Genomic DNA, 22860 nt, shown 5'->3' with positions numbered 1-22860 from the left:
TCTCCCACGCACCTGCACTGAACTTTCAGTTCCTAAACTCAGCACACCCTGCCTAGCCTCGGGGTCTCTGCACGTGTAGATCCCCCCTTTCCCTCTCTCCCTCCTGCTACTTGAGCTGATTGATGCCCTCTTGTTGTTCATGTCTCCACTCAGACTGCTTCCTCCAAAGCTCCTGGTCTGGGTTGGTGCCCTTCCCCCATAGTTGCCTCTTGGCACACTGGGCGACTTGTCTGTGCACTTGCCACCCTGGGTTGCAACTGTTCGAGTCAATGTATCCATACATCTTCCAGAAGCAGGATAGATCCAGAAGAGGGGAACCGCTGGCTGGGGGCAGTGCCAATGACCAGAGGACAACATGTCACCTCCTGCTTATGCTCTCCCTTTGGGATATTATGTTCCTATAGTCTACATGACTGAGAACTCTTGCAGCTCATGAGGCATGATGGGGGGTGGGGTTTCTTTCAAAACTCATTCCAGAACAAAACCCATCAGAACCTTTAAGAGCATCCTTCAACATTTGCAAATGACATATCAGATAAAGGGCTAGTGTCCAAAATCTATAAAGAACTTAGCAAACTCAACACCCAAAGAACAAATAATCCAATCAAGAAATGGGCAGAAGACATAAACAGACATTTCTGCAAAGAAGACGTCCAGATGGCCAACAGACACATGAAAAAGTGCTCCACATCACTCTGCATCAGGGAAATACAAATCAAAACCACAATGAGATATCACCTCACACCAGTCAGAATGGCTAAAATTAACAAGTCAGGACATGACAGATGCTGGCGAGGATGCGGAGAAAGGGGAACCCTCCTACACTGTTGGTGGGAATGCAAGTTGGTGCAACCACTCTGGAAAACAGCATGGAGGTTCCTCAAAAAGTTGAAAATAGAGCTACCCTATGACCCAGCAATTGCACTACTGGGTATTTACCCTAAAGATACAAATGTAGTGATCCGAAGGGGCACATGCACCCGAATGTTTATAGCAGCAATGTCTACAATAGCCAAACTATGGAAAGAACGTAGATGTCCATCAACAGGTGAATGGATAAAGAAGATGTGGTATATGTACACAATGGAATACTATGCAGCCATCAAAAGAAATGAAATCTTGCCATTTGCGACGATGTGGATGGAACTAGAGGGTATCATGCTTAGCGAAATAAGTCAATCGGAGAAAGACAACTATCATATGATCTCCCTGATATGAGGAAGTGGAGAGGCAGCATGGGGGGTTAAGGGGGTAGGAGAAAAATAAATGAAACAAGATGGGATTGGGAGGGAGACAAACCATAAGTGACTCTTAATCTCACAAAACAAACTGAGGGTTGCTGGGGGGAGGGGGGTTGGGAGAGAGGGGTGGGATTATGGACATTGGGGAGGGTATGTGCTATGGTGAGTGCTGTGTAGTGTGTAAACCTGGCGATTCACAGACCTGTACCCCTGGGGATAAAAATATATGTTTATAAAAAATTATATTAAATTATATAAAAATTTATATTAAAAATATAAAAATTATATAAAAATATATAAAAATTATATAAAATTACAAATTATAATATGTTTATAAAAAATTAAAAATTAAAAAAAAGAGCATCCTTCATACAGTGTGACATGGGGAGCCCTGGTCCAGGACTCTCTGTGTTTCCATGACCTTATATGTTAATTCGGGATAACCACCTTTATGAAATCATACCAAATGAAATAATGAGTTTAAAAGTACTCCTTTTAATCCTCTGTGACCCAAAAAGAATTTTTTAAAAACACCAAACATACAGATAAGAAGCATATAGATCATTAAAATGGCATCTGGAATATGCCATAACGTTATAGAATATTATTTATATAAAATGCCTTGCCAGCAACATGATGTTTTCCAAATCCAGTGTCTTGAGATTTTCCTCTGGAGATTATCTTGTGGTGACATTGTGCTGATCTTAGAAAATATCAGAGTAGCTAAAATGACTGCACTAGGCCACTTAGGAAAGGATTTGGGTATCATTCAGATGTCTGTAAATAATCAAATTTAAACGACCAAAGCATGCCTCAAATGCAAATGGCTAGTAACTATTGGGAATTAAATCCCCCAATTTGATAAATAGTCCAGTGGATATTTTCTCTTGAACTTTTATGCTATTGCCTGTGCGAAATATTTATAGTGACTCAGGGGACATGTCTGCTGGGTTAAAACTAGGCAGAGTACATGCAGACATTATCGCTGAGACCCTGGCTTGGAAACCCCTCTACTTACAGAGATTCAAATATGCCCGAGTCACACTCCCCTGGGTATTTCCTTAGTGAGAAACACGTGAAAGGGTGGAAAGAGAGACAAAGTGGAAACAGATTATCTTGACCCAGGAAACGGCTCTGAAGCTCTAAGGATATTACTATTCCCCAAAGCAAGGCTTTAGGGATGGCTCAGCGTCTCTAAGCTCCTCCCCCTTCCCAGAGCGCTGGCATCCACTGAGGTGCCCCCTGGCATTTGAACCCACGCCCGCTGCCCCAGAGCTTTCAACCCCTCCCTGCAATGCAGTTTTTAAACTTCAAATGTAAATGGGACTTTTTTCCATGATTTTTTTTAAAAGGATGATTTAGACTGAAGAGTAATAGGAAAGAAAGAGATTTCTAAAATGCAGCAAGGGGACATGTTAACTTTACGTGTTGAAATAACATAATTGGCTTTCTCATTCTTAAAACATAAAGTTTTAGTAGGGTGTGGTACACAAACAATGCATCTTGGAACATGGAAAAAATAAAATTAAAATTTTTTTTAAAATTACATTTTAAACAACCACTAGGGTATTTCGACCCAAATCCAGTCACAACCTTCAGGAAGTCATGAGTCAGGAAGACAAGATTAGGTAAATGTCCCTCAAATCATTTTAACAGGCAATGGAAAAATGGTCATATAGATTTTCTTGTGAGAGATGATCCAGTCCGGTCTAAAAGAAGGTTACTTTGATATTTAGTAAATCCTCCATTTTGGGGGGGTGGGAATACTTATGGATGACATATCTAAAATAATATTTAAAAGGTATATTTATTTTTTTTTAATATTTTATTTATTTATTTGAGAGAGAGACAGTGAGAGAGAGCATGAGCAAGGAGAAGGTCACAGAGAGAAGCAGACTCCCCGTGGAGCCGGGAGCCGATGCGGGACTCGATCCCGGGACTCCAGGATCATGACCTGAGCCGAAGGCAGTCGTCCAACCAACTGAGCCACCCAGGCGTCCCTAAAAGGTATATTTAAAGTAGTTCACATGTATGTGAAATATATGTAAAATATTCTATATGTGAAAGAGTCAGAATTGTAAAATTCTTATGTTAGATCGAAAGTAACTTTGCAATTACAGGAACAAAAATAGAATTTATCCTAGAGTGTTTCTATAGTGATTACCAGTAATTTATGACTGTGCCTATTTCCTTGTTTGTTATTCCTACCAGTAAACAGCTAGTATTTGAAGTAGTAATTATGTGCTAAATACTGCATTTTAAAGATGTGTAGTACTAAAAAGATCTGTGGATAGATCACTTTGCACTCACATAACCTGTAGACGCCCCACTTTCCTGTACAACATCTCATGTCAGGAAACCGACATTAATTATTTTAACATAAACTGTGGGAGAGGACAGTTATGTTCTCTGCGGATCACTTGTATTTGCTTTTTAAAAATAATACCTGCCTCTTTTTTTTTTAAGTTATGTAAGTAAGATGGAATAGCAAACATTGAAAAACATAAGAAGCAAAAAACACCAGGAATCCAATGTGTTTCCCTCTAGCTCACTGCTGGGAACATTTTGCTGGCTGTATTTCAACACTGTTTCCCTGCAAAAATGGACTCATGCTATTTAAACCCTTTTTGCAGCTTGCTTTTTTCGCTGGACCACATGCCGTTCTCTGCATATAAATCTACCTGAGCAGCATCCTTCTTAATGATGTAACACTGTTTCATTTTCTTATTACCTTTCTAAAGGGTCCCCTAGCAAAGATGGTCAGAACGCAGGTTCCACTGCTGTTTTTAAAAAGCTGATAAATCAAATGATTTGAACATCTTCCCGGTGAAACCAGGACCGACTGAACACCTGGGAGGGCAGAAGCCGCCTTGCCGGCTTTCTCTGCACGCCCTTTCTGTTCCGCTGCCCTTCCATGCAGGATGGCCAGTGCAAATGAACTGAGGTCTGAAGCAGCCAGCTTTGTGGACCCACCTCTAGACTCTGCTCCTGACTTCATGTCATCACAGTTCCCGTTCAGCACACGGAGACCTCAAGCATGCTTCAAAAGCCCAGGCGATAAGAGAAAACAAGAGTGACAATCACATCTTATCTCCGAGCTGGTTTTTCACGGATCTGGAATAAACACGAGCTGCATTTGCAAAGCGTTATCGACAGAAAAACATTTGCAGGGAAGGGTCTGAAACCTTTTCTCTCCTCATTGAGAAACAAGAAATTACAGTCCTAAAAATAAAGTGATTGGCTATTTTGAGCACAGAACGCAATCATTCTAAACATCAGGGACAGGAAAGTAGTAATTCAATTCCTAGTAATTTCTGGTAATTAATACATAAATTTCCTCTCTGTGTAATACAACGCAGTCCCTGAAGTAAATGCAATCTCTCATCTAAAATGTACACGACAACAATTCATGCTTTTTCCTTGCTTAAAATGAATAGCAATGCTCGCTTGTTAAGTGGGAGAAAGACGGCACAGAAGATTTTTACCCACTCCCCGAGTTGGCCTGTGCCTGTGATTCTCAAAGGATGCCCCCCACCACCAGTAGCACCAGCTGCACCTGGAAATTTGTAATAAATGCAAGTCCTTGGCCCCCCACCCAGATCTTCTGGATCAGATGGTGGCGCCCAGTGTTCTGGGTCTGCTCAAACCTGCCAGGTAGTTCTGAGGTGTTTCCCTTCCCTCGTAGGCATAGAGAGCCTTTCCACGGAAGCTGCCCCCTCGAGTCAGGAAGCCACTTTCCAGGAGACCCAAGAACCCCTGTCCCCGAAGCTTGCATTCAGTATCTACCAAGTTAGTTATGTTTCTCCTAAAGCCTATGAATGCCATTTGTACTGGCTATTATATTTAATTTTTAACAGTTTCTGTATTTTGAATGAGGGCTGTAAGGGAATAGATAAGACAGTTTAAAAAAAAATCTTCGAAGGCTCTACACTCACATCATTTGATAAAATTTACAGATTTCACCCTCCAGTTGAAACAACTAAAACTTCAGTTGCGGATAATGCATTATGGATGGGGTTTGTGTAAGAATTCCGTCCATGCTGTGGTGTTATATCAAAGTATCTTCAAATGAAAGATTATGTAAAGGTTTTAAGTTAAAGTAAACTACTTAGGGTATATAGACATTGTTTCTTAAGATTCCTGTCCAGTTAACTATTTTTTATTAACTCATTATCTCCCGGACTTGATTCTGTCCATTATATTTCAAAGGGATTTCATAACACAGACTTTAATGTACGGATCAAAATTATAAAAATATTTTCTTTTTAAAATCAATTCTCTCGGGGCACCTGAGTGGTTCAGCAGTCAGTTAAGTGTCCGACTCTTGGTTTCAGCTCAGGTCATGACCTCAGGGTTCTGAGACCGAGCCCTGTGTCCGGCTCCGATCTCAACGCAGAGTCTGCTTGAGACTCTCCCTCTCCTCCTGCCCCTCCCCCAATCACACACATGCTCCCTCTCAAATAAATACATAAAATCTCTAAAAACAAATAAATACATAAAATCCGTTCTCTCTCACATGCTACTCAAAATTGCTAAAAATATTTTTTAAACCATGTAAGGGGATTTGCATGTCTAAAAAAAGTTGGGAGTTACTGCTGTTATTTATTTAATTTATCCCTGTTACGGGAGGTTTTGGTTAGTTTCAATTTGTCAGTTTCATACATTATTGTAAATCATTCCGCAGTCAACATACAAACGCTAGCTTATCAGACTAAGTCTTCGATGTCTTCAATTTCATCCCCTTCGTTCTATGCAATGGAAATTTTTGTTTTGCCTCTTCTGTCTACCATTGCAGAGAACCTGACAATGCAGGAAATTGCCGTTTCCACAGATACCCCAGCAATGAGTGACTGCTTGATTAGCTTAGACGGCTTGGGACCATTTGTGTGATTTTCCAGGGAGGGACTGTTTCTCCCTTCATCTTTCTAAACTTGCTGAAATCCATGCCGCTCGAATGCTGGATGTCCACACTGGGAAACACAAACAAGTCCTCATCAGCCCCAGCAGGAGAAGTAGAGAAGCTCATCTGGGCTTGAGTGCTCAGCCCAAGGTGAGCAATCGCTGGCCGGCACATCAGTTGCTAGAAAGACTGACATCTCCTGGATGACATCCTGGATCGCAAGAAGGAAGTGACACCCTGGAGAGACGGCCTTGGCAAAAACATTACATTTCACTCTTTCTAATATACAACTTGGAGGTTCAATATGGTCTGTCCAGTCATCGGCAAACTCGTGTCACTCTGTCTGATAAAGGCCTGTAATTTCATAGGATCAAGGGGCATAGCGGGACCCACACAGGCAATGCTCCCAACTCAGTGGGGGACACCAGGACCTTCAGTGTGCCCTGCGGAAGCTCTGAACAGGCAGCCAGGGAGAACCCTCCCTCAGGTGGCTGCCGTTTAACCATCTCTCCAGTATATCCCAGTGACTCCAATAAGATCAATGAATACTTTTCAATATATTTTCTCTTTCTCTTTCCTCACCTGGTCTTTTTTTTTTTAGAAATAGAGCAAGTGTGTGTGTGCGTGCATGTGGGGGGGAGGGGCAGAGGGAGAGGGAGGCAGGCAGACTCCCTGCTCATCATGGAGGCTAATATGGGGCTCAGTCTTACAACCGTGAGATCACAGCCTGAGCCAAAATCAAGAGTCAGACACTCAACCCACAGAGCCACGCAGGGGTCCCCTTCTTCCCCTGGTCTTAAACTGAAAGTTTCAGAATGATTTTAGTTACTACTCCCTCCAATTCCCACTTTTTCTGAGATAACTTAGTACTTATTTAATATTGTTAAGGGACGCCTGGGTGGCTCAGTTGGTTAAGCAGCTGCCTTCGGCTCAGGTCATGATCCCAGCGTCCTGGGATCGAGCCCCACATCGGGCTCCTTGCTTGGCGGGGAGCCTGCTTCTCCCTCTGCCTCTGCCTGCCATTCTGTCTGCCTGTGCTCGCTCGCTCTCCTCTCCCTCTGACAAATAAATAAAATCTTTAAAAAAAAAATATTGTTAAATTATCATATAGAATGCTCTTTGGTTTCGGGAGTTCACAGCTGTGGTTCTAAGCAGATTGTAAATATCTCAAGTTTCATTGCCCATGATGGCTTCCTGTCATCTTCTTGCTTTATCTTCATGCCTGCTTGGGTTTGTGGTCTTCTCAGAGCATGTCCTTGAGAAAACGCCTCCTTTGGGGCCACTTAAGAGATACTGTCTTTGAACTCACGCCTACCTTCAAGTTTCTTTGACATGGGACGTGGGATATTTTAGCTGGGTATAGGATTATGGCTTATAGTCCCTTTCTCTCAGAAGTCTGTAGATCTGACTCTATTGTCCTTCACCTTCTCACTTCCATGTGAAAGGTCCAAGGCCAGTCTGATTATTTTTCTTTGGAAAGTGATTTGGTCTTTTTGCCCGAAGGTTTTATGATTTTTCCCTTTCGTTTTTGAATTCAAGACTTGTATTGGGATTTTTCCTAAATCTGTGTCTTTTCTCATATATGCAGTCTGGAAATCAGTATGCCCTGATATCTATAGGCACTGATGTCTAAAAAAAGTTGGGAGTTACTGCTGTTATTTATTTAATTTATTTAGTTTCATTTACAGAAATATTCTTTTATTATGTTTTAAAGGATTACCTCTCTATTTAGAGCTCCATTACAGAATTAGGTGTTTGAGCCTGTTTTCCAAGTCTTATAGGATTCCTCCCCTACCTCCACCTTGGTCATTAAGATATTTTCTTGGACTTGCTTTCTTAAGCCTACTAGTTTGGGTCTCAACAGCAAACTTCTCCTATTTATCTTTGTAATTGCTTAGTTGGTAAATTATATTTCTTACTGTCAGCAACTCTTGTCCCTGTTGCCAATGACTCCTTTAATGTAATGTTATTTTCTTCCCTACAAAATTCTTGTCTATCTCCTCCAGCAGCTTCATTTCCTTGGGTATGTATTCTATTTGTTACAACTTGTCATTCTGTCTTCCAACTGCAGACCTTCCTTAGGTGGGATTTGATGTTGTTGGATGTCTGATTGGAGTACCCAGGTAAGATTATTTAAATACCTGGGGAGGCAGTAGTGATGGGAAGAGGGAAGCAAACCAGTCTCCATTCCAGGGAGTTCACGAGGAGAAGTCAGGCCACCAGCTCTCAATGATGTACATGGGGGAGAGTTCCCTGATGTTGGTCTCCATGGACTTTACCAATCTCGCTGGCATAAAGGGCTTAGCTAGCCTTGTTAACTACTTAGCCTTATGGAAGCCCAGTAGCCAGACACACTTCATCAGGGCACATGGTGACTTTCACCAGCGGCTCCCTTTGACTCCAAAAGTTACATTCTTCCTAATATCCACCATTGTCAAACCTGAGCTCCCCAAAACTGGTCTCCAGGCAATCATCCCACTGTAAGACAAAGCTGTATGCTGATTCTCTCTACTGGAGTCCAACTAAACCTAAGACCTTGCTTTCCTCCAGCTTCCTATAGACTCCAGGATCTATCTAGTTTAGGAGACCCATAGAGATGGGAGCTGGAATAAAGGGACAGAAATGGCCACGTTTAGGTGGCTCTGTTCCACAAATGCTTCTGTATTCTCTGAGAGGGCTGGTATGTATTTTTGTACTCATTTTCTTATTCTTTGATAAGAGAATCTCTCACCCACAAATGTATTTTGAATTTTCCCAAATGCTTCTTTAATATATGTCAGAATGGATATGTTGTTTCTCTCCTCGGCCCTATTGATGGAATGAATTCTACTAGCATCCTTGCCAATACCAAACAACATTGCCACTCTCGGAGCAAACCGGTAGACTAGTCATTTTATCAGATAATATGCATTCCCCTAAGAGTTATAAATAGCCAAATTAGCACCAATTTAAGCAATAAAGAAATGTATCAAGGTATCTTGCAAAATTGTCATACACTATTACAACCAAGATATTACATTTGGCCCAAGGATCCTTCATATTGTCTTTAAATTTTTTTTTAATTTTTAATTGTGGTAAAAAAAACACACATAACTTAAATTTTACCATCTTAACATTTTTGAGCATACACCTTTGTATTTTAAGTATATGCCCATTGTTATACAACGAGCTTTACTGTTGAGTGCTACTTCTTACTCCGATCTTTGGCAAATATTAAACGTTTGCTCTTCACCTGGACCTGTACTAGGCTCAGTGGTAGGGTGGCCATGTCACTAGTAATATTTAAATGGAGTATCCGATTACAGAAAACTTTAATGAACTGGGGTGGGGGAATGGAGGAAATACATGTAGACATGAAAAAAGAGATGGATAATATATTCCTCCAAAAGCCAAATTATAGAAGAGACGATTCTTCTGTCTTTTCCTGCTTCCTTTTCTTTTAACCCTTTGGGTGCCTGTTAGTTTGTCTTCCCTAAACTGGGCTTCCCTCTTATGTCTTCTACTTCTTCTCTAGTTACTTCAGAAAGCCAGATTTGTGAACTAATTACCTCCAGTGAAATGCCAACGTCATTACCTATTTATTCACAGTGCACTGAGAACTTTTCTATTTTTCTCCACCTGCCATGAAATATATTAAAACCACACGGAGGACTGTCCCCGGAGGCTTCATTCTTAGAGTTACTTGTTTTGGCCTGTGTCCAGCAGGTGGCGCTAAAGGATAATTAATCGAAGTCAATCCGTAGCTCATAGACTAAACACCTGCCGGGTTTTACAGCGTTTTGAGTCACTCTGCTTGGTTACATAATAACCAAAATTTTGCATAGTCTATCCCTCGACTCTCTTAGCTCTTGGGTCACTATTACACTTTCCAGCACTCCTCTTGTCTCCACGGTTGGCGATTTCAGTATCTGCGTAGCTGTCCTCACAGCTCTACTTCTCAGTTCCTTGACTTACTCATATTCCTGATCCCTTCCCGACAGACAGCCCAGGATGTAGGTTTTCCTTTGGGCTTCTTTTCTTCCCTACCTACATCACCTTTGGTGATCTCCGGTCTGGTGGCTTCAAATCACAATTTACATGCGGGTGACTGACGACTTTGTATCCAACTCAGCAGCTTCCCTAAGACCAGGTTCCACCAGATCGTCCCATCGGCATCTCAAACTCACATGTTCCAAACGGAGCTCTCTCTAGGCTCCTCTCACCGCCCTTCCCACCTCAGTGAAGGGCCGCTCCACCTCCAAGCCTTGGACCCCAATGCTTCCCTTCCATCTTCTGTCCTGTCCTTCCGCACATCCTGTCGGTGAGTATGACCCGGTCTCAGCACCTGTGCACCACGGTCCTGTCCAAGCCACACCCACCTCTCGCCGGCATCCTCGTCTCGGGCTTCTCATTCATCCCGGTGCTTCTGCCCTGTCTCCCTCCTGCCTACACAGAAGACAGGAGCCAGAGTGACCCTGTTAAAGCACAAAAGAGAGTCCATCCTTTTTCTAGGCTTCCCATCGCACACCCCCCGCCAAAAGGCTAAATTATTACAATGGCCTGCGAGGCCATATAGGAGAAGGCTCCCACCCCATCCTACGCTCTCTGGACCTCATCTTCTGGACTCTTCCCACTCACTCTGCTGCGGCCTCACTAGTACCTCCCCATTCCCCAGCACCCCAGGCGTGTCCACATCCCGGCCTGGGAGGCTCCTTCCTGGGAGTGCAGCAGGACCATGCCTCTACCATCTCCGGGCCAAAGAGCTCTTCCCTGACCCCCTCACGGAAAACCACAGGCTGTCAGCTCTACTGATCCTCTAGCCTGCTTCCGCCTTTCTTCTTCTCCATGGTGATTTACACACACACCCCATACACATACAGATACACATTTGAGTTGGGAGTATCCCCGGGGCCAACCCGAGTGCCTGGCCCAGAATTGGCCCACAATAACAACTTGTCCAATGACTGATAAACGAAAGATGACTCTGCCTTGCAGGAGGGGTTGACTCCCAGAATATTTCTGGGCAAACGAATACCAGTCACCACTCGTGACGGATAGTACTTTGCTCTTCCCAAGTACGAGCTCAGGCAGATCTCCAAGTCCTTGGTCAAGGTTTTACTGAAAGGAGAGATTAAAACTCAGAGCAAACCAGCTCACATGTCTTTGCAAATCATTTACCAGCCTATGCTCTGCCAACAATTCCCTTTCCTCCAGCCAGCTGTTATCTGAAGGTCTAACTCCTAATGGCATAAATTCTGCAAGGCTGAATACAATGGCGTGTTTTATAAAACACCAGCCGGTGACAGAAAAACATTCTCACCCTTAAAACCATTTATAAAAGTAGGGTTTCCCCAGCCTAGCCTATGTTTTAGAAATCTGAGAGTAGATGAGTATAATTTTTTTTTAATGACACTAATTTCTTCTGTGGCTGCTTTAGTATTTTTAATCCCTAAGATATGTGCATTAATATTAATAAAAGGGAGAACCTTAGGTCTCTATCCTCCAAATTACAGCATTTCTTATATTTCAAATGGGAAGAGTGTTATCAAGTCATTTCTCTGACATTTTAAACAGCAGTTAAATTGCTCAGCAGAGTAAGACCACATCCAAATTCTCTTTAGCGCCAATCAGGTTTAATATGCTAAGGCCTTTCTGGAGGGGCACAGGAAGGATTGGGGAAAGTGGCATTAATTCCTATGGAGAGCAGACAATGGTCTAAGGGAGTTCTTTCTGGGAATGTGCATATTTTCCAGTGTCCAGGCTTGAAAATGTTTTCCAGGCCCCTCTAGCTGGTTTGCCCAACCCCCATCTAATGAGTGAACCTGTCTGTTCATTGTAAGTGTTTTTAGGACTTAAGGGAAAAGTCAACCAACTCTTTGCTTCCATCGTTTGCCCTTGACTGTCTAGTCTTTCATGCAGCAATTGTTCATTTAGTGTGTATTTTGTGCTGGCCACTCTCCTAGGTCTCGGGGATATGTAGAAGACGAGGATAAAGAGAATAAATTGAGCTTTTTTTTCTAGGGGCTTACAAGGCAGTAGAGAAATGTGCCAACAGATCATCAGAAGGCGATGTGATGCATTGCAAATCCGGGCACAGAGGAGAGAAGAGAGAAATTGTGTTACTGAAGGGCTCTGCAATGGCTTCATGGAGAAAGTGACATTTAAGCAGCATCTTGACTGATGAGTGGGAGTCTGACCCAATATAGAAGCAGGAGGGAAGGACTCCAGGCAGAGGATGGGATATGCAAAATCTGAAAGTGTGAAAAGTCCCAGGCACAGTGGTGGTAGAACAGGGAAATGTTGGCTGTGCCTGAACGAGAGCCGAGTAGAGAGAGAGATGTCCCGGAAAAACTAAAGTGTCTGCGTTCCCTGCTTGATGGTTGGGTTTTATCCTGTAAACGCCGAAAGGTTTCAGGCGATGGCTGAGCACACCGATCTGTTGTAGGGTTATTCCTGGGGTACAGTGTTTCCCAAGGCATGGGCCACACAGGCAGCAACGGCCTCACCTGGAAACGGGATAAAAATCCAGATTCTGAGTCAGAATTCAGAATTTCTGGCCGGGGGCTTGGGAATTTGTGTTGTATCAAGACATCCGGCTGATTCTGATCCACATTCAGATTTGAGATGCACAGTCCAAGTAACAGTTTGGAAGCTGAACCAGGGGCGGGGGGCAGTGGAGGGTAGGCGTAGAAGCTGCATAGAATGTTCCAAATAGCTCAGCCTGGAAAAAAGCTAAAGCCAGGGGCGTGAGTTTAAGTGGGACCGGATGCACTAGAAAGACTTTTCTGAAACCTCATGCTTATAGGATATAAGGATATCTCCAGGTATCCAGTTCTCAAAACTCACCACTGGCCAAAATTATCTGAGTGGCTTTTTTAAAATTATAACTTACGGGTCCTACTTTTGACTTAGCAAACACGACCAGTAGCCTGCTTTGGGTTTTCCTGCTGCTGCTGTTCTTACGTCTTCTTTGTGTTTTGCATTTCCGCTCATGGAATCTTCGCTCTGGCTAAAGTTGTTCAACTACCTGCATTTTGTGGGGAATCTCTCGTTGTCTGCGCTGCTAACTTAAAATATTGATTCTCCACACAGGGAACTGATTTTTCCCAAGGAAGATCGCAAAGCGCTATCATTCCGATTTGCCCAATAAATGGTTGGTTGTGTTCACAAGGCTGTATTTATCGAGGCAAAAAACTATATATGGACACACTAAAAAATCATTTTAAAATGAGGCAACAAAGGCTGCTCGCTTGCTCTGAAATTGAAAACCCATTGCGCTCTCCCTCCCTGCCCGTTCTGCGGCGTCGCCTATGTGTCCACTAGGTAGCGCTCTGGACAAATGCATGAGCTGCGCGCGCCCCAGAAGCTCCTGTGCCCATTCTTTCATGGTCTGGGTCTAAAGCAATCCGGAGTAACACGGAGGACACGGGGAGATGGCGAGGAGAAGTGAGCTGGGGGAAATCAGAGGGGAGACAAAGCATGAGAGACTGTGGACTCTAAGAAACAAACTGAGGGTTTTGGAGGGGAGCTGGGTGGGAGGTTGGGAGAGCCGGGTGGTGGGTATTAAGGAGGGCACAGATTGCATGGAGCCCTGGGTGAGGTGCTTAAACAATGAATTTCGGAACACTGAAAAAAAAATTAAATTAAATTTTTTAAAAAATAAAGCAATCCGCAGTAGCTTTCATAAGAAAACCTAATTTTGCTAGTTGAGAAATAAAGTTAGGCTCCCTTGAACGGTATTAATAATTATCAGTCCAAGTGTTGTCTAGAGTTTTTTAAATCTACCTTGTTATTTTATTGAGTTCTGAAGCATTCCACCACCCTCCCCCCCTCCCCCCACTATCAAGACAGTTATAGGCTTTAAAAGGGTGTTAACAGGCTTCAACTTACAGACATTTTAGTCCCTGCTTTTTCTATTAAAGCCAATAATGACGTATAGTTCCCATTGTCTCTATATGAAGATCCAAACACACACCAGACTTCAAAGAATTGGATTTATTTTTACGGGTTAAAGCATCAGAATGTTATCTGAGACAGAATTAAATGGCAAGCGTTCCCGAAATAGAAATAGGACCGTCCTTGGCCGCGGGCCGGCGGTTGAGTCTGCACTAGAATAAGACACGGTATCCAGCAGAAGGCAGGTCCGGCGGGAGCTCCACTCAGCGGTTGTGCAACAACTCTGGTAGTTAGAGTTTCCAGGGGCAGCCGGCCACTGCCATTCCTGTCAGCTCTTCTGGAAAGGGCAGGATTTCTGAGTGCCCAGGAGGCCCAAATGCCAAACCGTATCCCACGTTCGTCATTTTTCCACAGGTGCTGCCTCACGGGCTTTACTTTCTGACATTTGTGTTAACAGAGATGGACCATCGGAATGAGTCTGGGCTCTTCTGTTGCAAAACAAAGCTCCATACCCAGAGCCAGAGAAGGCCAAAAACATGTTTTGCTTCCTTCTAGCACCGGGAGAAGTGTTACCCCAGAAAACCGGATATTAACGAGCCCAGAAGACAATGGTAATATATCAGCCTTCCGCTGGCCGTGGCCGCGGGTCTGGCTGTCCTCGGTCCTGCCTTGGCAGACATGACGCACTTGACACTCAGAGCCGTTTCTTGGATGAGGATCTCGGTGCCTGAGGGCTTACAGGGCGCTATTTCTGATCCACACTTGACTCTCTGTTCTGCCACCCTCCAGGGACCGGGCCAGCCATGGGAGAGGATTAGCCAACACCCTTGTTTCAAAAATGTCCCTCAGTCTGCTGCTCGTGCTTTTACACAAACACTGCTGCCTCTTTCTAAGACATGTTCTCCAAAGAACAAGGGGTACTTGGAATGAGCACACAGGGAAGTATGGGTGGAGGAACCGACCAAGTTGTAACTTCTAAAACAGCGTAATACTCTGCTCAGAACAAGCGTCTCACCCCAATGGGGCGTCTGGACACATAGGACCGAGGACACTCCGTATCAGGTGGTGTGTGAGGCCATGTCTCCCCGTGTCAGGCCAGCCAACCGGAAATGACCTTGTGCTCATGGGAAAACAGGAGAAAGAGAAACTTAGTTTAAATGACGCCACTGGCAGTAAGGCCGACACGAGTGTGGCTCTTCCTCAATGGCTGTCCTCCCCGCCTTATGCTGGGGGCACGCAGGGGACCAGGAAGAGAGACAGGGACTGCCCAGAAAAGGGGGTGAGGTCAGGGTGCCCTTGGGACCAAACACAAGTCTTACCAAGTCATCCCGTGACTTTAATACTCAAACCAGCACTGCGTAGAATTACCTCAACTCTGCGATGAGCTGAGAAAATCAAAATTTTGAAGTGTTCAGTATTCTATTCCGCTTCGTCAAGATCTGGAGCCAAGACTGTTGCCCCAAGTCTCACGCTCTGCGCTGTATCCCAGCAAGAGATGGGCTTTCTGCTTAGTCTTCTGGCCTTTGTCCTCGTCCTTCAAAGGGGGTGAAGGATATTCCCGGAGGAATTTGCTAGCTACTCCGAGAAACCAGGAATGTGCAATGCACAGGATAAGGGAAGAATTTTGCTTCATTCAATGATGGTTCAGTGCAACAAAGCTGAGCCTAGGGGTAGAAGCTGGGTTGTTTTTCTGTTGCAGCCAAGACCTGTGTTTTTAAAGGAAGGTGACACCTATTGCTGATGCTCTTATTTTTTTAAATATGGGGACATAGCCCAGAGCTGCTTTTATCAACTGCCCTTTTAATTTTTTTAAATATTTTATGTATTTATTTGAGAGAGAGTGTCCGAGAGAGAGAGCACGAGTGGGAGAAGGGACAGAGGGAGAAGCAGGCTCCTCGTTAAGCAGTGAACCTGATGCAGGACTTGATCCCAGGACCCCGGGATCATGACCTGAGCCGAAGGCAGACGCTTAACCAACTGAGTCACCCAGGCGTCCCTCAACTGCCCCTTTTAGGTCTCAGCTTTAGTTCCTCAACAAATGACAGATATACTTAAAATGGAGAAGAGTTTTTCTCACTAGACCCAATATCACGGTGTTTGTTAAATCTAATATCCACAGCACTAAATGCTCTTCACACAATAGCACTTAACACAGAGTTTTAAACAATATCTGACCCATTTTAATAAACTTGGCATAGCAGACTTTTTTGCCAGAATAGATATTTTCAACTATTCCAGAAAGTTCCGTCAAAGGAAACAAACAACATAGTATTCAAAGCATCATTTCTTCAAAAAGAGACACGTGCATAGCAAGGCCATCATGAATTGCATTACCTAAAAGAAGAGGTGATTTAGCTTCGATGACCTCAGTCTGGGTTCATGAACCGTCCAAAGGAAGGGGCTTTTCCAGACACCTGTGGCCCTTGGATCCGGGAGTGATGTTCTTGCCTAGGCTGATCCAGTCCCAGCCCTGCCTTCGCATTTTATTTTACTGTGAGACCACGAGGGTGAGTCAGTCCTGCTCCGGCTGGGACCTCAGCAGGATGTCAGATGTGGGCCACGTGTGGGGATTATGAGGTCGACCAGTAGACAGAAGCAGAGACACAGCACAAATCCTTGTGGTGGCTCAAGGCTCTCCTGCTCCTTCCTTGAGTCGAACCCCATCCTTATCCCTTTCCCCATCTGGCTATTGGTTTCCTCTGATTATGTAAGAAACCCCAGGATCCTATTAAATCCCTTTTTGTGCTTTCAGCTAGTTTGAATTGATCTTTTATCATAGGCAAGGAAAAAAAAAAAAGAAAACAACTCACGACTAACGTACCATCAAACTGAAAATAGATGAACTTTTTGTCTCGAGAAATTTTAGGGCTATGTCAGAATTTTAACTTCTTGATAGAAGGAGGCCAGCTTCTTTGATTAAAGCTGCCAAATGGTTGCTACCTTAAAAGGGCCCGGTAAGGTCTGAGCAGGCTGCAAGGAGTCAGAGAACAGCGCTGTGGTGCATCAGACATTTACATAAAAGGAAAGCATTCGGCCCATCTGCATAGGAACACCCGCTTGGCTGTTGGAAAATGCTAGTAAGAATCCAACACTTCACCCTTGGGCTTGCACACTGCCTAAAAAGACGCTGCACCGAGGAAGCTGGGAGATGGAGCCCTTGTCCATAGAGATGGCGTTTTTTTGGTTTTTTGGGTTTTTTTTAAGTTTTTTTTTAAGATTTTTTATTTATTTATTTGACAGAGAGAGAGAGATCACAAGTAGGTAGGGAGGCAGGCAGAGAGAGGAGGAAGCTCGTGGGGCTCGATCCCAGGACCCTGGGATCATGACCTGAGCAGAAGGCAGAGGCTTTAACCCACGGAGCCACCCAGGCGCCCCAGAGATGGCGTTTTTAAATAGTGTTCAGTAGAGAGGTTGCGGGGATCTAATCATGTTCGAGTCGTGTTAATAACTAACAAAAGCACTTGGGCAAGCGGAGACTGACATTGGCAGGAGTGAAGGCCGCTAGTCATTTCTTTTCTGGACAAAACTCTCAAACACCAGTCTATTGCATTTGAAACCCTATAAGCCCCATCCCTGTGACGCCGTCTCAGGTAGAATCGGGTCCCTCTGTAGGGAGGAGCCAACAGGCAGGCAAGAAGGGGCAGGCTGGGGAGAGGATGTTCTCCAGCTAGACAGCAGGTCGGAGGGATGGAAGAGAGCTCAACACCATAGGCTGACATCTGCAGAGGCTCCTTCTGCCCCCTTGGGCCAGATTTTCTGCAAGGAGAGGCCAAGTCTCACCTGACAAGAGAAGAGAGGAAGGGTCAGCTCTAGAAAAAAGACTTAACTTTGCAGCTCTTTCCAGCTCCTTTCCAGCACCGCCGAGGTGCCCACCCCCACTCTTGCAACGCCTGTGCAGTGGTTGAATAGTGTCCCATAGCGAATCCACCACGGCCAACCAGAATCTCGGAATGTGCCCTCGTTTGGAAATAGGGTCTTTGCAGATGGGATTCATTAAGAATCTTGAGATAAAACCATCCTGGACTTAGAGTGGAACCTAAATGCCATGACTGGTTCCTTACCAGAAGAGAGGACACAGAGAGACTCACAGGGAAGGAGGCCATGTGAACAGGGAGGTGGACATGGGAACTGTGTAGCCACAAGCCAGGATGCCAGGGGCCTCCAGAAGCTGGAAGGAGCCAGGAAGGATTCTTCCCTAGAGCCTTCAGGAGGAGCATGGCCCTGATGACACCCTTGATCTTGGACTTCTGGCTTCCAGAGCTTTGAAAAAATACATGTCTACTGTTTGAAGTCACCAAGTTTGCGGTCACATGTTACAGCAGCCACGGGACACTAGTGCAGTCTGGAAGCTCATTAGGCATTCCTCCTCATGCCAAGTATGCCAAAACACCCACACAGACCTCCCTTCTCCTACACACCTTCTTCTCTCCCCCCACCATGCCTCCTCTCTGACCTCCACTTGCGTGTCCTAACATCAAAGGCCCCATTTCCTAAACGTGGCTCATGTCGGTTAACAGTTCAAAGACAATCAATTAAATTGAATTCATTCTTATCTGAATAGATGATACCACCATTTGTCCAAAAACATTTCCACTTTAAGAATCCTTATGGACAAGTCTTTAATGAGTAGAATTTCCTATATGAGAAGAGCATTTGAAGAGTAGACAGACACACTTCCATTCTGAAGAAGAAAGGTCCACCCCTGGGGTTCTCTTGGTTGAGCGTTCAGGCGGCTTTAGGGGGACCTCAGAGCAGGAACTAGGATCATGTCAAGCACATGTCTCTAATCTTGGCTGTATGTATCCCACCACCATCTTCCCAGCCCCAACCCCAACCCCACAAACACAGGAGAGCTCAAACAGAACCTAGAGATTGTCTCATTCAAAGCCCCCATTTTGTCAATCAGGAAACACGCTTACGAGTGGTGGGATCAAGACAAGAACCAAGGTCCCTTCTATGCTAAAGACGGTCACTGCCCTTTGCGGAGTGATTACCATGTGCCAAACACTGTGCTGGGTACTTTGGGAAGGCATCTCAGTGACCCTTCTCTCTCTGATCTCTCTTCCTCTGTCTCCTTCACTCAGAAAATTTCTGGCCTTTTCTACCCTTGCTCTTCCCTACAAGTTGGTTGCTCTGGTGAGGGCACGGAGCAGGGTGGGATCCCTAGAGTTCTTAGTGTTCTAGGAAGGCTTGAAGCCCTTCCAGGAGCCCAAAGAGTAGCGCCCTCTTGTGGAACGTCTGCAGGAGACCCCTCCTCTAGCCAACATGACCCCCCCACCCCCGCCTCCCCCACTCCCCTGCCCTCCACCTCACTGTCCCTGTCCTCCCCATCCACCGACCTCAGGGCAAAGCTTCAGGATTGTGCTGTTGTCCACACAAAGCCTTGGCCTTTCTTCTTGTCTTACACCAGACCCATTCGGCACCTAGACTGGGGATGATCAAGGAGAGGGAGGAAAGGGAAGGAAGAACAAGAAGAGATCTCCACCTCCAGCAGTGACTAGCATTACAGCCTGTCTCACAAGAGAGGAACCTGAAGTTGAGGAACTTCATGGAGACCTGGGAGGCCATGAGGCCAGCTTCAAACCCAGACCCGTTTTTATCTGCCTACCATGTTTGTTCTCCAGAGAGTTGAAGCATGACTTCCCAGAGAGTTGGGGTGTCTCCTATGTACCCTGAGAGCCACCTCAGCCTCAGTCATACCCATGTCAGGACCCAGCAGAGGACAGGGGGTAATTTTAGAAGCGGGGTGAGCTCTGAGGAGCTGAAGAGTCAACATGGCTTGTGTCTCCCTCTGTTGATGCCCACGGCCCCATCGGCATGGCTCAGTCTCCATCACATATGACTTAGAGGCTTAGCTGTCTGTGTAGCCTATGTTGTCCAGGACACACTGGCCTGAGCGAATATGACCCTGCAGGCAATAATAAATATATTTCTCTGGGGGCGCCTGGGTGGCTCAGTCTGTTGAGCATCTGACTCTTGATTTCAGCTCAGGTCATGATCTCAGGGTCGTGGGATCGAGACAGCATTGGGCTCTGCACTCAGCAGGGAGTTTGCTTCTCTCCCTCTCCCTCTGCCTCTCCCCCACCCTCTCTCTAATAATGAATAAATAAATCTTTAAAAAATTTTTCTGGCTCTGCAGTCCCCTCTTTCCCAGGACCTCTTGATCCCCCTTCCTACCTCAAGCACCCCTCCCCTCCTTCTAGAATGCCCCTGCTTGCAGGAAACAGGATGAGACCACAGTGCCTGCAGTGGCCACCTACCAGAGCTGGCCCCAGCCTCCCAGGCAGCACAGCCTCTGGTCTGTGACCTCCAAAGTGCCATATTGTGGGGGCCTCTGAAGCAGGAAGAATCTCCTTCAATGATTCCTCTACATAGACCAGTTGTTTGAGGTTATTACCTGAGATCCTTTATTTCTTGAGGACTTGGACATAAGCTTCATGTGTGTGCCTGTTCTTCCCTCTTTTTTCCTTCCTGCTAGTTGAAAAATTGTTATGGTGGCTGGAACTGGAGGAACCAACCTAGATCCTAAGGTGGCTTTTGAAAATAAGGTTGCAGATTACTGATCATCAAGCTGGAATGATGGACTTCTGAGTTTCTGAGGACATGGGATACTCTGCCAACTGGACTGATTATTGCCAGAGTCTAAAGTGAGAGAGAAATATCTACCTTATTTGAACCACTGTTATTTTGGGGTTTGTACCTCATCCTTGAACCAAGTCTCACTAATATCCTTTAACTTTGTGTATGCTTCCTGTTCTCAGTGAAGTGTGCTTAGTTGTAAGGCCAGTAGGGTTTAAGCAACGAAACATTGTCTTCCATGAAGAAGCCTTGAGGTAGGGAGTTTCAGAGTCTGTTCTTTAGTTCAACACCACCAAGACAAGAAGATCGTACTTTGTGGTTCTCTTAGCCTGCTACCTCTGCTCACAATCTCTCTGCCGCAGCTCCTTCTCACACACCAGCATCCAAAATGGGAAGGCAATCTCTTCTTTATCAGTCAAGAAAATCTTTCCCATAAGCGCATAAGCCCATTTCCCCTTATACCTCCCTAGTTTGGTCATTATCAAGGAGGAATGGGATTTCCAAAACTGGTGCCGCCTGTGCTTATTGGTTCCCCAGGGTGAGGCACATTGCCATTCAAGCCAAACCATGGTTCCATTAGCGAAGAAAGGAGAATAGATACTGGGGAGGCAACCACCAATGTCTCCCCTACAAATCAAAAAGAGCACATCGTGGGATAAAGACATCTGGGTCCTTGATACGGCTTCATGCCACAGTAGTATTGGCATGATTCTGAAATGCCAAAACTAACTTTATTTACTTGGGGCTTGTAGCTTCTCCACTGACAACACACTACCCCATGATTTAAGGCTAAGGAAGAGCTAAGTGTGGACAATATTTCACAAAACTTACAATTAGGAAAGATGATGATTTAATCTTTCATGCTCTCAGCCCAAATCAATCTCAAGCTGAGAGAGAGAGAGAGAGAGAGAGAGAGAGAAGAGCTATTTATTTTAAGAAATACCAACGTCAAGGCTCTGGAGCCATTCCCTGTCCTTCCGGATTATTGGTTCTCTTCTTGAACACTGTGTCTGCCCTTCCTCCACGGCGGTCTCCGGCTCCCAGCACCCCCCGCCCCTACCGGCACCACGCACCGCCTCCCTCTTCCTCTAGACTTGCCCTGTGCTTTGTTGTCCTTGTTACTGTTCTCTTTTTCTTTATTTCTTTTGTCTTTCTCGTTCCTGCACCGCGATTGTGAAGGGTTTCTGGGAGGAGCCATGTTTCGCAGGATTTTGTATCGCGTTCATTATTCTTACTCCTGAAAGCAGGTGAGTTCAGTGTTTGCACACGGCCTTTGCAGAAAAAGCTTTCACAAAATTATACGAAACTGAATGAAAAGACAAAAAACGCAAAACAAAACAAAAAACCAAACCCAGCGTTCCCCATTCCTGTCATGTGACTGACTGACTAATTCCATTCAGTATTTGGTCTTATGAGGGAAAGAACTAGCAAAAAAGCAATATCCTATTAAGTCTCTACTTCAATTCGATCTAATGAATTCAGTCACACTCTGGCAGACTATGAAAAGCCATATGGGCCGTCATGAAGCCCAGCAAATACTCATGGAGCTAGATGCTCTCAGGTACTTGGCTACCATCACAGAGAACTGGCTTGGACCCAGCTCTGAGCAGGGAAGTCCTCCTGCAAGGGGAGGTGGTAGGAACGAATTGTGCCTCCCCAGAGTCAAAGACCTAACCTCCAGCATGACTGAGTTTGGAGACAGGACTCTTAAGAGGTAATTAAGGTTAAATGAGGTCGTAAGTTTGGGCTTTAATCCATCAGAATGTGGCTTTATAAAAAGACAAAGATCTCTCTTTTTCTCTCCTTTCCTCTGTCTTTCTTTCCCATCTCCCCCCCTTCTCTCCCTTCTTCCCTCCATCCACCTCTTTCTCCCTCTCTCTTTCCCCTCTCCCATCTCCTTCTCTATTTCTCTCTCTGTCCTTTCCTCCCTCTCTCCTTCTTAGCATTACCATATGAGGACATATCAAGAAGATGGGCATCCACAAGCCAACAAGAGGGCTCTCGTCAGAAACCGAAGTCAAGGGCGCCTGCGTGCCTCAGTCAGTTAAGTGTCTGCCTCTGGTTCAGGTCGTGATCTTGGGGTCTTGGGATTGAGCCCCGAGTCCGGCTCCCTGCTTCTCCCTCTCCCTCTGCCCCTCCCCAACACCACTTGTGCGCTCTCTCTCTCTCTCAAATAAGTAAATAAAATCTTTAAAAAAAAAAAAAAGAAAACCTCCACCTTCCTATGTAGGCTCTATTTGTACATCCACGACTCAGCAGAATAAA

Source organism: Lutra lutra, chromosome 6, assembly GCF_902655055.1.
Source record: "Lutra lutra chromosome 6, mLutLut1.2, whole genome shotgun sequence".
Classification (NCBI taxonomy): domain Eukaryota; kingdom Metazoa; phylum Chordata; class Mammalia; order Carnivora; family Mustelidae; genus Lutra; species Lutra lutra.
The sequence above is the reverse complement of the archived record's forward strand: the minus strand, read 5'-3'. Positions refer to the sequence as shown.